This window comes from Chenopodium quinoa, unplaced genomic scaffold (assembly GCF_001683475.1).
Source record: "Chenopodium quinoa cultivar QQ74 unplaced genomic scaffold, ASM168347v1, whole genome shotgun sequence".
Taxonomy (NCBI): Eukaryota; Viridiplantae; Streptophyta; class Magnoliopsida; order Caryophyllales; family Amaranthaceae; genus Chenopodium; species Chenopodium quinoa.
This window is the reverse complement of record NW_018745177.1, coordinates 1,622,484-1,638,621: the sequence shown is the minus strand read 5'-3', so window position 1 is coordinate 1,638,621 and position 16,138 is coordinate 1,622,484. Positions and strand designations below refer to the sequence as shown.

Genomic DNA, 16,138 nt, shown 5'->3' with positions numbered 1-16,138 from the left:
TCCCCATTCACCTTGAAAGAGAAAGAGACACTAGAAATACACTTCATGACCCTGGTAATCCAACCAGCACAGAAACCCATTTTTTCCATCATTTTCTCCAAAAAAAACCCACTCAAACCCTGTCATATGCCTTACTCATATCCAATTTCAGAGCTACAGACCCATGTCTACCTTCACCACGCCTTTTCATATAATGAAAGGTTTCAAAAGCAATTAAGGCATTATCGGTAATCAACCTACCTGGAACAAAAGCACTTTGATTTACAGAAATAATATCATTCAAAATGGGTTTCAACTTATTCACCAGAGTTTTTGATATTGTTTTGTAAATCACATTGCAGCAACTAATCGGTCTATACTCAGTCAAAAATTTCGGATCATTGCATTTTGGGATAAGTACAATACAAGTCCGATTAATTTCAGAAATATCAACAGAACCACGCCACCAATTTTTGACAAGAGTAATAATATCGGGACCAACAATATGCCAGAATTTCTGAAAAAAAGATAGCGTGCATACCATCAGTGCCTGGAGCTTTGTTCGGGTGCATTTGAAATAACGCCTCCTTGACCTCTTCTGCGCTAGGCTCAAGACTCAAACTTGCATTCATCTCATCATTCACAGTCAAATCCACTCCCACCAAAGCCTCGTCAAAACCTGAGGGGTTATCCGAGCTAAAAAGATGGGCGAAATAGTTAGCTATCATTCCCTTCACACGTTGCTCATCACTAACCCAATTACCATCCGAATTTGTCAGGCCCTCAATGCGGTTCTTCTTACGACGTTGACTTGCCTTCCTGTGGAAATAAGCTGTGTTTTTATCACCATCTCGTATCTCATTTTCCCGGGCTCTAGAATACCAGTAAGACTCCTCAAGTCGGTGAAGTTCACCAATTGCATTCGACAGTTTTTCACAGTTTGCTAACATAGCATCATCCACTGAACCTCCCTGCGTCGTATGAAGCTCCCCTTCAAGTTTTTTCAGCTTTTTCTTTGTGTCCCCAAATGCCTTTGCTGCCCATATTTTGAGTCATCGACACATAGAGCTATGCGCATATGAGGAGCTAATCCCTCGCTGCTCTTCCAAGCATCCGATACAACATTTGTGCAATCCTCTCTTGCGAGCCACATGCTTTCGAATCTGAACAGTTTTTTCTTCCTACCCCTTTCAAAATAATTCAGGTTATCAAGAAGTATAGGAGAATGGTCTGATTCTTCCCTCACTAAATGTTGCACCGAATGATTAGGGAATAATTCGCACCACCCATCATCACCAAGAAACCGATCAAGACTTTCTCTCATAATCGTCTCCACCGTCTTCCCTCTTTGCCAAGTAAAAATGCTTCCTTTATAACCCAAATCCCTCAAACCACAATCATCAATGGAATTACGAAAAGCATCCATAAGTACCTCTCTCCTCACCGTACCACCTTCCTTTTCCCTCATACTAACAATCTCATTAAAATCCCCAAACATAATACACGGGATACTACAATTATTCTTAAGATTTCGCATTAACTCCCATGTTTTATATTTATTTTCTGTTTCTGGCCACCCATATACACCTATAGCTCTCCATCAAGGCACACCATCCGGTTTGCATACATCCACCGCAAAATGATGAGGGGAGTAAGAGACAGTATTAATCATTACACCACGCCACCAAAAACCCATTCCACCCGACCTACCATTACTTACAAATTCCATTCTCAAAAGCACAACGCCTTTGAATTTTTTCTAATCTACCATCATCTGTCATAGTCTCCATTAAGAACACCACATCCGGCCTCTCTGTCCAACATAAATCTCGGAGAGTCCTTTCCGCCCAAGGGTTGCCAATCCCTTGGATGTTCCAACTTAACAGTTTCATTGTCCTTCAAGGGAGTGGCTATCTCCACCTCCCTCTACTTGGATTTTACTGTCCCCAGTAACAATAATACCATATGTTTTCCTTCTTTTGTCCCCCAAAACTTCCACCATCTCACTCTTATTCCTTCTCTTCTTATTATATGCATAAGACTCCATCAAATTTTCTGCTCCCGCCAGCCGCACCTCACTCCCATAACCCTCCTCCATTCTCTCTATTCTCATCCATGATTTTTATTTTTTAATTTATTCCCCCCCCCCTCATTATTTTTTCCTGCCACTTCAAGTCCCACACCATCCCCATTTTTTTCCACCTCCAAACTCCCACTCTCAGCAACCAACAACCCTTCCATACCCCCCTTACTTGACCCTAACATTTTATTTTATCTCCTCCTTCCTCTATCTTCTCTCTAACCTTACTTTCATCTTCCACCACCCTTTCTTCACTCCCCCTGCTTGCCATAATAGGATTTTGCACTCCCATCGCAGATACACTCTTCGGTCGAAGCACGGTTCTCATATTTTGCTCATCAAAAACCAGAGCCAGAGTGGCCTCTCTAGCCTTAGGTTGCAGCAGACTTTCAGACCCCTTTTCCTTAAAAAAAACCAGCTTTCTTACTACACCAACAGATCCGAGTTTGATATGTTTTGGCTGTTCCCCTTCGAACTCTCACCGCAACGAGCAGCTTCCGATTTCTCGGTCCATAACCTTTCTTTCTCCCGTACAACATATGATTTTTGTTGCGGTTTAGATGGAGATGCCCTCAACCAAGCGAGATATTGATATACAATTTTGCCACCCTCCTCTCTGTCCCCTGCTTCACTGAACAATCTCTAATCGTATGGTTCAATCGGCCACAGAAGAAGCAGAAATCAGCCAGCCTTTCGTACTTGATGTCAATCCATTTTGGCTTCGACTACCTGCCGATATAAATAGACCCCTTCTTAGAGGCTTTCGAACATCAATCTTCGCTTTTATGCGCATATAATCGCCCCACCCTAACGGATTAGAGTCATCAAACTCCAAGAAACCACCAAGTAATTCACCAATTTCATACATAACAGAGAAGTTCCTCTTATTGAATGGGACATCCAATAATCGAATCCACATAGGTGAGAACTCAAAAGATACCTCCGAAGGTTGCTCTCCACCATTAATCTCCTTCAGCAGAAGTAATTTTCCATCAAAGAACCACGGACTACCATCTATAATCCTCGTCCTATCTTCATCCTTCAAGAATTGAAAAATAAAGAGATTTGTGTCCACAGAATTTATCACAATGTTATCATGTAGATGCCATACAGGGTACGTTTCATGGCTTCCACACTAAACGTTTTCACAGTACACAGTTTCCCAATCAGAGCAAGACTCAATTGGTCCTCAAACTCACACCCTACATCAGACTCCTCCGAGTTTCCAACAATTTTATTCTCATCCTCCGTAAGCTTAAGTTTTTCCCACTCCTTACACAAATCACCATCCATCACGAGCATACACACAGAAAATCAATCACACACGATTAAAGGACCAGGAAAATCACAAATCAATCACCAAAATTCACACAGAAATCACAGAAAAACACAAAGAAGGCACTGAAAATCACTAACTCTAGCACGGGACCACGAACCCAAGCACGAGGGACTTTTACTAGATTTTTTTTTATTCATTAATTACTTTGACGGATCTTAATTAAATTATATTTTCCGCCAAAGATTTTTATAAAATAAATTAAGAATATAGAAATTGTGTTTAACTACCACATAATACTATTTGAGCCCTAATGACGTGGCCTAATTCAACCGCCAAACTCTATCCACTCTATTAATAGACCCCTTTTTCCGCCAAACTTAGGGCCTGTTCTCTTCCGTTGAAATTCAGTTCAGTTCAGCTCAGTTCAGTTCAGTTCAGTTCAGTTCAGTTCAATTCAGCTCTTAATTTATGTCTAATGATATTGCTAATGATATAAAGCCAAATTTCATTCTTTAAAGCTCTTATTACAACGACGACAACAACAACAACAACAACAACAACAACTTTTATGCATTTTAATTTTTCAGTTCAGTTCAGGGCCTGTTCATATTTACTTATTTTCAGTTCAGTTCAGTTCAGTTCAGTTTTATGCATTTTAATTTTTCAGTTCAGTTCAGTTCAGTTCAGCTCCAATCAGTTCACTTCAGTTCAGTTCAGTTCAGCTCCAATCAGTTCAGTTCAGTTCAGTTCAACTTAGTTTAGTAAATATGAACAGGCCCTCAGTTCAGTTCAGCTCAGCTCAGCTCCAATCAGTTCAGTTCAGTTCAGCTCCAATCAGTTCAATTCAGCTCAGTTCAGTAAATATGAACAGGCCCTGACAATAATAATAATAATAATAATAATAATAATAATAATAATAATAATAACAATAATAATTGAAATAATAATACTAATAATAATAATCAATAAATAATAATAATAATAATCATCAATAAATAATAATAATAATAATAACAATAATAATAATAATAATCAATAAATAATAATAATCATAATAATAATCATAATCTAATCTAATATATATATATCTAATATATATAAATAAAGTAGGCATTTTTGGAGAGCATTGGGAGCGCCACATAAGAAAAGGTATATTTTCGATCAATCAAAAATTAGATTTTTATTTTATTTTAGAATTAAAAAAATCACTCGCCACCTAAACAAAAGTGACGAATGAAATTTTAAATTTTTGCCACTTAGGTAAAAACGACGAATAGTAATTTATTAGGATTTTAATTATTTAAGAACACTAAATTTTATCATTTTTATTTGTTACAAAACTAAAAATTATCTTTAGATATTAGGATTTATATTATTTAAAAAAATAAAAATTATATTTTGATATTTAAAAAATATAAACTATCATTTGATGTTAATGGTTTTATGTAAATATCTGATGATATGATACTTTCATACAAAATTTTAAAACTTATAATGCAAGAAAAAAATTAAGAGATCACCACAAAAATATTTATATACAAAATGTATATAAAAATTCGTGCATTGCACGCCACATAAGCAAAAGTAATATTTCGACCAATGAAAAATTAGATTTATAATTAATTTAGAATTTTAATATTCAGTCGCCATTTAAGAAAAATTTAACAAATGAAATTTGAGAATTGAAAACAAAAAATAGTAATTTAATATTTAAATTATGAAAAAAAACAAAAATTATCTTTTATATTATCTTTTACATTAGGATTTATATTATTTTAACAAATAATTAGAAATTAAAAAATATATTTTGATTTAATGATTTTATCTAACTATCCGATGAATGAGAAATATTTATTTCAATTTATATATTCAAGTTCTATATATGTAAAATTTGTATAAGAATAATATAAAACTTAACAAAATATTTCACCTTAAATTAATGTTAAAATAATAGAATAGAAAATAAAAAAAATATTAAGAAATTACAAAAAAAAATATACAAAATGAAATATTTAAAAAACCGTGCATCGCACGGGCTTACATCTAGTAAATAAATAAAGTAGACATTTTTGGAGAGCATTGGGAGCGCCACATAAGAAAAGATATATTTTCGACCAATTAAAAATTAGATTTCTATTTTATTTTAGAATTAAAAAAATCACTCGCCACCTAAACAAAAGTGACGAATGAAATTTTAAATTTTTTCCACGTAGGTAAAAACGACGAATAGTAATTTATTAGGATTTTAATTAGTTAAGAACACTAAATTTTATTATTTTTATTTATTACAAAACTAAAAATTATCTTTAGATATTAGGATTTATATTATTTAAAAAAACTAAAAATTATATTTTGATATTAAAAAAAATATAAATTATCATTTGATGTTAATGTTTTTATGTAAATATCTGATGATATGATACTTTCATATAAAATTTTAAAACTTATAATGCAAGAAAAAAAATTAAGAGATCACCAAAAAAATATTTATATACAAAATGTATACGAAGTATAAAAATTCATGCATCGCACGCCACATAAGCAAAAGTAATATTTCGACCAATGAAAAATTAGATTTATATATTAATTTAGAATTTTAATTTTTAGTCGCCATTTAAGAAAAAATTAACAAATGAAATTTGAGAATTGAAAACAAAAAATAGTAATTTAAGATTTAAATTATGAAAAAAACAAAAAATTATCTTTTATATTATCTTTTACATTAGGATTTATATTATTTTAACAAATAATTAGAAATTAAAAAATATATTTTGATTTAATGATTATGATTTTATCAGAATAATTTAAAACTTAACAAAATATTTTAGCTTAAATTAATGTTAAAATAATTGTACAAAAAATATTAAGAAATTACAAAAAAATATACAAAATGAAATATTTAAAAACCGTGCATCGCACGAGCTTACATCTAGTAATCAATAAATAATAATAATAATAATAATAATTAATATCAATAATTAATAATAATAATAATAATAATAATCCGTAGTTAAAAATCACTAATTAATAAGTTCAGTTCAGTTCAGTTCAGTCAATCGAAAATCGGAACAGACCCTTAATACCAAGTCCTTCTAAGCACAACCGTCCGATCATCCTATTAACCATGCAATCTCAATCGTCCATTACTTTTCTTGATCCCCTATATATATCTCATATTTTTACCTGTTCTCTGATTTCTGATTCCTTCTCTCTCTTCTTAACCATGTCTTCTCCTCTTCGATCAGATTTCTCCAAACAATTTTTTGTTCTTCGAATCATTCAATTAATCGTTCTTCAAATTCATCGATTATTTTGTTCAATGATTTATTTGATTCGCGTCGATTCCCGTTAATTCTTCCCTTTTTGCGGATTTGATTGATTACGGAAGTATTAAGCTATCATCCGATCTTATTTATTCGATTCAATTATAATTTATATGCAATAATTATGATTTCTTGAAATTTTTTGGCGTTTTTGTTTGATTTTGGTCGAATTTTATGATTCGTTTGTCGTAAGAGATTTGAATTTGATTCGAATCGGTTGTCTCTGCCTTTCTTTGAATATATTTATCTGTTTGATTATTGTTATTCAATCATATCAATTTTAAATAAGATTGCTGAATTTCCATGATCATTAAATTTTTGATGGAGTAATTGCTTAATAGTTTAATTTTTACATTGTTTCTTTCGTTTAATTTAAATGAAATTTACGAATATTTCTGTCAATTTAAGTGAATTTTTCTGTTTGGATTGAATATATCTCTGTGCATTTAGGTTATTTTGGCTGTTCGCATGTGATTACATCGCCATTATTTCAAGATTTTGATTGCTGCATAAATCTGCCTCTATTGTTGGAAAACTGTGAAATTGGTTATTATTTTCGTTCTATTGGTTTGAAATTGAAATTTAAAGTTCGTCTATGAAATTGATTTCATGCGATGCAAGAAGCTTGATTCATCTTTGATTGTTCCGCTAGTCGAATTTATAAACATGATATATCCTTGATGGTTTGATTAGACGAACTTATAAACATGATTCATCTTTGATTTTTAGGTTAGAAAATTATACAATCGATTTAATTTTGCTACATTGGTTGTTGGAACCAGGACTTTTGCAGTGCTCTGACGTGTGGACTAGTGGTTTGGTCCTGATTGATTGTCAGATGTTCTGCACAGTTCAGCAGGCTGATAGGGCTGTATAGGAAGATGGCTGCGTTGCGGTTTGGCTCGCCCAATTTATGGTGTGTTCATATAATTTGTACTTCACAGTTGTGATAAATTACTCTCAAAACATGTGGTATTGGTGAGTTTTATGTTATGTGGATGGAAACTAGTAGTATAGTTCGTATGGTCGGGGTCGTTGGGGAGAATGGAGTGTTTTCCTTGTTTTGGTGAATTGGTCTTGTTAGTCGACCTTTGCCATGTCGGGTGCGCTTGCTTGGCAGGTCATCAATCTTAATAAAAGATCTTTTTTGTGGTTTTGTTGGGAGATGGCACGGGGTTTTTCCCGGCTCTCCCAACCGTGTGTGTGTCGTGTCTGTTTTTCTTTATTTGTCTCCCTTTCCCTGCACCCCTATGCACTTGAACCATCAAACTCCACTGCTATTGCACCAACATCGAGCAAAGCCACTTCAAATGATTTCGTTGGACAACATGTTTGGCCAAGATCCAATTTTGCCAAGGTATATTTATCAAATTCCATGTTTATCAAAAATCCTTTCTAATTACTGGTACTATTTAGATTGCAATGTTATCTGCGAAGGTTAAGGTGGTGTCAGTACTCTTCATTAGTCCCTTGACATCAAGGCTGTCCTACAATTGCTGTCTTCGAAATTTTTTTGCATGCACAGAGCTCTGCTTTTTGAATCTTTCTAAATTGGGGGTCCTACAATCTTGTACGGAGTATTGAGAAATTCTGCTTATTTAGAACTTAATTTATGTTCAGAATGTCGAGCATGTCAAAGATCTCTTCATTGACTTACCCATACAAAACATTCATTACGAACTTTAGGTTAACTTCCATGATCATTATGTGGAAAGCTACATACAGTTCCCTTCATTGCATTTATATTTATCAAAAGAATAGCTAATTATGTTCTTGAATAAGCTACTCTGATTGAGCAACTTCCAAGCAATTTGTAGAGGGTATTGCAAAATAGACGTGACTACCACTTGCCAGCTGCACAGATAGGTCATATATTCCACTAGATTGTATTCTGTACCGATCCTCGGTTATGTTTACGCTGCACCAATCCTCGTATGTGGACACTGCACCAACCATCATATATGTGTACGTAGTTACCCCATACAGTTTGGGGCTATTTGGCAATCTCTCAACCATGTCAATATTTATTTTCACAGCTTCATGCCACCGTAATCCTTGAAGTAAATTCTAAGTTTATTTATTATGCATTCTGTTCAGGCATCTTGATGCTCAAATTAATTTAAACAATCTATTACCAGCGAGCAATTTTTTTATTTTTTTTTTTAATTCTGCTCTTTGTTGCTTGTGTTCGCATTTTACATTACTGTCTATTGAGAACAATAGTGTTGAATCGTGTTTGGAGTTAGTGGTGTAATCGACATTATATCATTCTCTTTGTATACTTTTGTATTAGATGTTCTTCTACAGGTTTTGTACATTTAGGTGCCAGACTGCTGATACTCTACGCTGTGTGGGCAAGGTGCTGTTCTGATTCCGAGGATCTCATCTGCACAAGTTTAACTTTTTAGCTGTTTGTTAGATTTTCATGGATGGTTCGCCTAGCAATGAGGCACTATCAAATGTGGTTCGTTGATGCTTGATGTGTTTTGCCAATGTCACAACTTCAATGTTCAATGCTGAATACCTGTTGTCAGAGTGAGATGTGAACCTATTAATAGTAATTCCTTGATTGATTGTTTATTGTGACTATTTCTCAAAGATATGTTTTCCCATATGATTAATAGATTAGATTTTGCTCAAGTTTTGTCTTTTTTTTTTTTTTTTTAATTACTCGAATAATTAATAAATTTGAAGTTCCTTTGTGTTACACTTCCTGGGAGTAAAAGATGATGCTCATCGCAATCAATTTAGCTGAGTTGCAATGTGATATGATTGTAGCCTGCAATGTTTTTTGTTTTTGAGCTAGGGTAGCCTCGAAATGGTTCATTGACCACTTATGAATTTTCCAAAACTTGAGAATCTAACATGGAAAATCGATCAGTGCTGTAGCTCTTGGAGTGAGTGAGACCGGGGCGGACTCACGAACGTAGCTACTAGGGTACAAGATATGTTTTAAACAAAAGCTGTGATGTGCAGTTCTATAGTCTTTTTATGAGAAAAAGCATGATGCTGAGGCCTTGGTTAGAATTTCATACTACGTATTAGTATTATGTGAGGTGCATCATGAATTCATGATCTATAAGCTCTAAATGGAAAGAGCGCCTAAATTATGTTTGGGAGGTTGGTGGTTCGAATCCATCTAGATCCGTTATTTCAATTTGTACATTTGATTATATACGTGGGATCATAGGAGATATGAATTAATAAATGAAGTGTTACGATTTATAATTCGGTCCAAAAAATTTATCCCAATATAATCACGAGTAGTACTATCAACTTATACAAGCTTACACATCAACTCACAATAGCCACGAATTGGTCATTTACACTACTCCATTTTGTTATGCTTTTGTGTTGGATTGAACTTTCGATTATAATTCCAGTATTTTTAACCTTTAAGACCAACTATTAAAAAAAACATTTAAGACCACCTATTAAAAAATATTAAAAAAAAAGGCAATTTTATCTTAAAATTAAAAGAAAAGAATGGGCTGACATTACATAACATTTTCTCCAGTTTTCAATTAATTCGCAAATTTAATTGGGCAGTAGTCTCTTCAATTACGATTTCTGGGGGTTAATTTAATTGATTCAAAAGTACAAATTTTGTTGAAATAAAAATTTTACAAACACGAAGAGCAAAAATTCTGGGAAATGAACTGCACCAATGAAGTTCTGGAAGAGTTGCTGAATGTGGAAGCCGAGCTTCAAGATGTTCAAGGTTTTTTCTTTTCTTGTTTATTTTTCTAGTTTTAAATTGCATTATAATCTTGCATTTTATTTATAGGTAAATTACTAATTTAGTATTTGTATTTGGGTATTTTTTTTATATAATTATTTCCATCTTTCATGGCAAATTTTGCGTAACCAGAAAATGTGAAGAAATAATACATTTTAGTTGAGTTAGACGGTGATTTTTGGGTAAATGAAGCTTAGATGATTGTTACAAATTAGTTTTGGGGGTCTGGTTTTTCTGTGTGTACAATTGTTTCCAAATAGTGTATAAATTAACATTTTTAAAGCACCCATTAAATAATTGGGGTATGATATGATTTCTGAAATTCGAAATTTAGCTCATTTGATGTGTTTATATATATTTGGACTAATTCCAAGAACTTTAACATGTAAAGAACAAAGAGCAGCAGTAAGAGCCAAGTTCTAATATTAATACTAAGTTTACTATTTGTTAGTTATCGCATTGGTATTTAAAATTGGTGAGTAGTATCGCATCCGGTATTGAAATGACGACTTATATAGTGTTGCTAATTGATTTTGAAGTGTGCCTGATAAGAAAGGCTGGGTAAATGGACAGATAATAAGAATTGGAGAGAGTAACAATGGCTAGGGTAATCATGATGTTTTTTGTTTGGTAACCTAAGAGGAAGGGCCTAACAAAAGGCATTGTGTTACTTATCTAACTGCTTGTATGATGATGTACTGTTTGAAGACTCCTAGAGTTTGTTTTTAGAATTTGGTTTTGGAAAAGTTTGGTTTTTATATATTGTAGAGAGGCCTTCAGCACTGGCTAGAGACCGAAGCAGTGTATCGAGCTGTTTTCAAAATGTAAAAAGGAGAAATTGAGAATTACAGTGACGCTATATATCCCACAGGGGAAAAAAAAACCCATTTGACTCCGTCTAATTTCTTGTAGTCTATCCTTGTCCATCTTGTTCTTGATTTGAATTTTGTAATATTAGCTTATCGGGGCTATTGTTTTGTGGCCTTGTGGTTTGAAATTTTTGTTTGGCAGTCTTTTATAATGCTGTTCTGTTAACTTTTCTAACTGCCAGTGTCAGTTGCTTTAAGCCTGCCAGAAGATCGTCGCTCCCTCATAAACACTTTTCACCTTCAATTTACAAGTCCGAACCTTGATTTTTAATACATCACAAATATAAGAAAGTGCTTGTTACATAGAATAGCAATTACGTATGCTCTACTTATTTAATATGGATTGTCAATATATGTTGACCTACAACCCAAATTCTATCTTCAAAAGTGGAAAAAAATAAAATAAAATAAAAAAATAAAAAAAACCTTCTTCGAAACAGGAAATGGATACCTGAGTATAAGTCATCTAATTTGGTATGGTAATACCTGTTTACAATTTTGCATGGATCTGCAGATCAAATAAAGCTACTGCTAGATCAACAAGAAAATTTGTATGCCTGACAATCTGAACTAAAGGCACTCCTTGAAGATTGTGAGGCATCAGGTAGCCACCGTAAGTCCGTAACGATGGTGCCTCAACAGCTCCAGAGGATTGGTCAGGGTCTTTTGGTTGGGATTCTGAGGCTGAGGATCTCCTTTTGGCATTTCTTCATATCGTGCAAATCAACGGGAGGTAAATACGTTATCAACTTGTTTGTCTAATCTAAAGGAAACATAGTTTTCTAAAATCAGTAATGTTGTATATTTTGCCTTCTTGTCGACAAAATTAGGTCTAATTGGGTTGAGATAATGCATAGTCTATTTAGCTTGAGCCTTAGGGTTTCCTGATTTGTTTGGAGTCCTCTTTTTATGTTGTGAATCCATTAGCTTAACATCATGATGAATTTAGTCTCTAGGCTGTGAAGTCCAGTTTAAATTATTTTCATAGATTCTCACAAAGCAAATGATTAATCTTAATCTTTCTAAAATTTCAGAAGTATCATGGCTGACTTGAGCAACATATTTATGTCCATGGAAGTGGTGAAAGAGTTAATGGGCAGTATGTCACATCAACTGGTCTTTTGGGAAACTTTGAAGTTGAGTTTAATTTGTGTGCAGTTGCTGGTTAGGAGATATTGTGTGCATCAGGGTCAGGTAATGGGTTTTGGGTTGAAAGAATTGCTAGTGTGGGCTCAGTATCTTTATCCTAAAAATTCAAATACTATTCTGGCCGAATACAACAACAACAACAGATGCTTAGCCCCCCCTACCCCGCACAAAACAAAAATAAAAAAATAAAAAAAAAATAAAAAAAGAGGAGGGGGGGGGGGGAACATCTAGATTCTTGCTTTATTGGCTATTTATTGGTGTGTTACAAAAAAGGTATTAAATATTTAAATCTATGTAAGTAATATGTTCTCTTCATGTTTTGGGGATTTTGACTTTTTTGAGGGTTAAAATACTTGTCGTGGTGGATTTTTCCTATATTTTAGGCTTTTCAGCATTTTTCTTTTATTTTAGTTTATTTATAAGAAAATTTATGCAATGAATTTTCCCATTGTTGTGACTTTTTTTTTCTCCATGTTGAACTATATCCAGGAATCTACTTTTTTTTTCTGCCATGGTCTGACCCAGTAAATTCAATTTTACTAGATAATAAATGCAGTCATGAGTGGTAGAGATGTGTTGGTGATTATGGCTGCAGGTGGTGGCAAAAGTCTCTGTTACCAACTTCCAGCTGTACTTTGTGATGGGGTTTGCCTTGTAGTCAGTCCTCTGCTTTCTTTAATCCAAGATCAGATATATCCATATATGCTAATGCTGCGTGAAGCAAAGCATTCATTGGTTTGCCACCAAACAAATCTAGCTATAAAATGTTGAATTTTTGCTTCGGGTGATGGGTCTGACTGCTTTAGGTGTTCCAGCATACATGTTGACTTCAACTACTAGCAAGGAAGATGAGAAGTTCATATACAAGGCCCTTGAAAAGAATGAAGGAGACCTCAAGATATTGTATGTTACACCAGAGAAGATATCTAAGAGTAAAAGATTTATGTCAAAGCTTGAAAAGTGCCACCATGCTGGCCGTCTTTCGCTCATAGCAATAGATGTGAGTTGAAATTGCTAATTCCTCCTTGAGAGTAGGAACTCATTTGATGTATGGTAATCACTTTGTTCCTGGTGCTGTAAACAAATTAATACGTCATTATAAAAGAACTACAACAATTTACTTAACTCCCTCCCACTTTCCTAACCAAAAAAGAACTTATATTGTACTCTGTTCAATAAAGTTAAGACGATTATTTGCTTGGTGGACTCTAGATAAAAAATTGAAAATAAAATAAAAAAAATCAATATGTTTGAATGGTGGTCGTCTGCTGAGGCATATACAAGAATATGCAACTTTTCTGCTGTCAATCTGTCATTGAATGCTTAGTTTTCGATTTTTTTTCCTGTGTTGCATTATTTTATGCTCTCATTAATTTTAAATGTAGGGACTTATAAGTTTGATGTATCCTAAAAATTTTGGCTAACTGTGTTTATTGCTGCCATAGACAATGATTCTTGTTATAGCTGAAATTGTTAGCACGAGTCAGTAAGTCGCTCTTTTGCAGGAGGCACATTGTTGCAGTCAGTGGGGTCATGATTTCCGTCCTGACTACAAGAACCTTGGTATCTTGAAGACTCAATTTCCAACAGTTCCTGTTATTGCTTTAACGGTATCCTGCCCTTTTTTTCTTTCTGCCAAGTTGTTTTTGTTAAAGAATCAAGTGTCCGATATATTAATTTTTATGTTTTTAAACCTGATCTTTTCTCTTATTATTTTCAGGCAACTGCTACAAAGAAAGTCCAACTTGATCTGATGGAGATGTTGCATATACAAAAATGTGTAACATTTGTTAGCAGTGTGAACAGGCCAAATTTGTTTTATATGGTTAGTAGACATATGAGTGCTTTGTTTCTTATTTGCCTGAATGCCAGAGTTTCCAATGGTTATTTCTATTTTCTTGCACAGGTGAGGGAGAAGTCATCAGTTGGAAAGGTGGTGGTTGATGAAATTGCTGATTTTATCAGTGGATCATATCCAAATAATGAATCAGGAATAGTTTACTGCTTCTCTAGGAAAGAATGTGAGCAGGTTAGTTATACGGCTTACCTTCCACAATAGATAGTTTACGTACTGTGAACTATAACCTTTTTGGTTTCTAACAATTTTCTGTTTTTTCTGGAAAATAGGTTGCAAAGGAATTACGTGAAAAGAGAATTAAAGCTGATTTTTACCATGCTGATATGGAAGTTAGAGACTGTGAAAATGTTCACATGCGGTATGGTCTAAATTTTCTATGCATCAATCATGCAGCATAGCAATTCATTGTTCTGTCTTTTATTTTTTCTTGTTAAATTTTCCTTTTCTATTCTTTCCATTTTTAAAATTTTACTATCTCAGCTCACAAACTGATGTTCGCTGTCACCCCATTACTAGCTTTGTAAGATTCGCTAACAGCTTCCTTTTATATAGTCACCTTTGCCGCTTAACACCTCAAAATTGTTTTCAAAACACCTATTTTCTCAGACCTTTTTACATGTAATCCATTTGTAATGATACTAGCTTTAGGTAGATTTAAGTGGATTCTGTTTACCTTTGTTGTTTAAGTGGGTCCTTTTTTTAATGATAGTTTTCAATTAAAAGTAGTATTTTGTATACTCATAACATGTTGTGCTGCTTCTTGATCATGAGAATATGTTATCTTTTTGGATGTTGATTCTAATTACTCTTGCCTTTTACTTTTGGGTTTGTTTCCCTTTTAATGAGAACTGTTGTTGCCTTTATTTCGTTTCTTGTCATCGATCTATTCTATGACTCATCACTTCTCTGTATGTACATATCAATTGATGCAATATAAATGTGTGGTAAGAGTATGCCAGATCACCCTTCACTTTCACAGTGTCTTTTTGCAAACCTTGATATTTAGGTTGATTTAATTAAATATGTAGTCTTTATTTTAATGGTTTTTGATGAATAAGTGATGGATCTAGAATTGGTGATTATTGGCATATTTTAGTCTAAGTTGGTATTTCTATCACGATGCAGGTGGAGCAATAGCAAATTACAGGTCATTGTTGGGACAGTAAGATGCTAGCGAAAATAATTCAATTGTTTATCATCTATACTTATCGAGTGAATGCCTGCCTTATTTCACTGTGATCGTGTCTTTCAGGTGGCATTTGGCATGGGAATTAACAAACCTGATGGTTCGTATTGATATTACTATGTGTACACTGCTATGTGCTCCTTATGTTGTTGACCTCTTCCTTCTTAATTGTCTCTTGATAAGCTTGAAGACAATCATTGCTGAATAGTATGCATCCCATTCCCATCTCTATTTCTCAGTTTCTTGATATTGAAGTATTCTTTCCTAGAAATTATCATCAAGTCTGCTCCTTACTTTCACAACAAACCCTCTGGCAACTTATATGTAATTTTAGCAGGCACATGATGATGCTAAGAATGACTTAATATCCTTAGGAGTGATACTAGATATCATGGATCATAAACTACACTTGGTTTGGAACAACCCTGGTTTAACCCATCTTGTAGGTTACCATTCACTTCTAAAGGATCATTTGGGACCCAATATCAAAATTAGAGTAGGTTATGGAGGAAGCCTACAAGGGTCATTGGAGGCCATTGTAAATCATATATGGCACCAATACAGCTGCAGAATGGGCACAACTGAAGTGGGTTATGGAGGAAGCTTCTTAAGCTGATCAGTAAAAATAATTTAAGTTCATTAAAATTAATTTTAGTTCACCAAAAATAATTTCACT

At 33.8% G+C, this 16,138-nt stretch overlaps 1 pseudogene; it reads left to right on the top strand.

The window, feature by feature from the left end:
- Positions 1 to 9,657: 9,657 nt before the first annotated feature.
- Positions 9,658 to 15,700, top strand: LOC110710687 (annotated as a pseudogene).
- The last annotated feature ends 438 nt before the right edge of the window (positions 15,701 to 16,138 follow it).